Here is a 2,531-nt window from a genome sequence, read left to right on the forward strand (position 1 = left end):
TTCTCTTCAATAATTAGTTAGCGCTTGAGAAAATGTGTCAAATCATGTTTGCCGAATTGATGCGTACCTAAAGTTTTCTTTTTATACTTATGTTTGTTATAGAATTTGTATATTTTTGTATATCCGAGAAATGAAATGAGAATTTAAGATAAAGAAATAACGGAAATTCATGCATTCCAAGAGAATCAAGATCCACGTATAGGTTTTTGTTTGATTCCGTTAATAATTAAGATTTTTTTTCATGAAATTGAAAATCAAAGATGAAGAAAATGAAATGGGACAGACTTTAGCTATCGGGGGAACTGAAAATTTAAAATTTGAATCAATTGCTGTGGATTCGAAATAGTACTGAAACACGGTAGATATATGCTGACTGAAGGCTATTTATGGTAAAATATCGTTGAAAATGTTTGAAAAAATCTAAAAAATATCTGCAAGGTGCAAGTATCTAGAAAGTTCATGGAGAATCAGTGGCGTATTCACCGGGAGGGGGCGGTCGCCAAAAAAACAAAAAGATTCAAGTTCTCCCAATATAATTATGACCTTTTTGTGGTTACCTTTTTTGACCTTTTTTAAGGCCTCCTTTATAAACTGTTTGACATTTCTTAGACGAAAATTTTCGCCTGCGACGCCAAGATTACAAAGAAAACTCTCTGCGGCATCAAGTTTTATGTTTTCTGCACTGTTTGTGATCTTATTCTCGCTTACTTTGACCTTCCAATGCCTCTTTTTGGAGATTGCTTTGAGCAACAATTTACGCCCGCGGTGAATAATTTAAGAGAAAAATCTTCTCCTAAAAGTTCCCCTAAGAAATGTCAAAACTAGTCCAATCTCGCCTCCTCCCTCCGAAACGAAAACTCGTGGCTACGCCTCTGAGAATTCCAGGTTCAATATCAGTATTGATTTTAAGATTCGGTCTGGATCGAATCGTGAAAATATTTTAGATTTGTTTTATATATTTACTTTCAAGTGATCTGATCTTTAAAACTTCCTTTAAACTGCGCACTTTTTTTCACTGCAAGGCTTATAAGCAGGGTATAAACTTGTTTGAAAAACTAAGAATTTCTTTAATTAGAAAGAAACAGATTGTTTTTCAACAACCATTCATGCGTATCTGAAACAGTTCGTTCGGATAAACTGATTTTTTTCAAAACACAAGTTCGTAGTTCTGTTTGTGAGTTTTTGTAAAACAACAGAAACAGATTTTCACTCCCGCAAAAGGATTAGAGGACGCGACTAGTAGATTCCAGAGATAAGAGGTAAGTCATACTCGTTCTTCTCATTCAACTCGTTTATTGCGAGGCTGTAAGCCCACTATTGTGAAAAGGGCTGAGTTGGGAAATGCCTAAAACCTTAGTCCAATTTTTAATTCCTGCTTGAAAGGAGGGCGTTATAGAATTCAATTAAGCGGACCTCGGTCTATACCCTAAACGGTACCAATTCTTAAAAAAGTCAAGTCCAGACCGACTTAAGTCAAAATGGTAGTCGACAAGTTTTAATACTGTGTTTTTTTAGGAAATCTGTATCGGTAAGCCTATACTTTCCTTCGTAGGTATAATCATCTCAGGAAATTCATTCGACTTCCAGGAAAGATGCGAACTCATTACCTACACATAACGGATTTGAGTAAGACAGACGTACACCAATGCGCATTGAGGAGGTTTTCTCATCAATCACTTCATCCAAACAAAATCTCTAGCATCCCTGGATTGAATCCCGAGTTAAATCTAGAGAGTGAAGCAAAAAACCAGCCAACTATCTCCTCCTCTGCGTTCGTCCTACGAAATGGATACAAGAAAGTTCAAATAGTGCAACCGGAGAGCGAGAAAGATGAAATCCCATTGGTCGATCAAATCATCAATAACCGCCATTCGCAAAACAACATGAGACCTGATATTCTACCTGTCGATGAAAAAACAAAACTTTATTTTGCGTATAATCGCAAGAATGGTACAATATCGAAAGTCATTGCCACCGCACCCAGACACGCGAAGACTTTTGCTAAAAAGTAAAATGATTTAATTGTGGTACTGTTGTGAATATTTACTTGGAAGAGTTATTTTTGATAGATAAAATTTTGCTCAAAGAAATCTAGGTTGCTAAGACTAAAATGAATGCCAAAACTCAACAATGCAAAAACCAGAAAATTTGATAATATCCCATAAGATAGGACTTCAGGAGTTATTTTCCCCCTCGGGTCAGATGTATTAAACTGTTTCGAAATGGACGCGTGTTTTCCATTGAATGATATAGCTCACTTATGTTTAGAGTCTAGAAGTATAGAAATATTCTGTTAATTGTTAAATAGCTAATTTTACCTATTCTAAAGGTACAAGAAATATATAAAATTGTAAACGAATCTGCATCTATATATAGTTTAGAAAAGCGTTAAAAGAAAGTGGTTTAAACTTTGATTAAATTTTGCACCATTTTCTTATTTTGAGACAAGACTTTATCTGAATTGCCGATTAAAGATAGGTATGCCCATTCGATTTAATCTAACAAATTATATATTATTTGAAACAAGAGGT

This window comes from Clytia hemisphaerica, unplaced genomic scaffold (assembly GCF_902728285.1).
Source record: "Clytia hemisphaerica strain Z4C2 unplaced genomic scaffold, Clytia hemisphaerica genome assembly, whole genome shotgun sequence".
NCBI classification, from domain to species: domain Eukaryota; kingdom Metazoa; phylum Cnidaria; class Hydrozoa; order Leptothecata; family Clytiidae; genus Clytia; species Clytia hemisphaerica.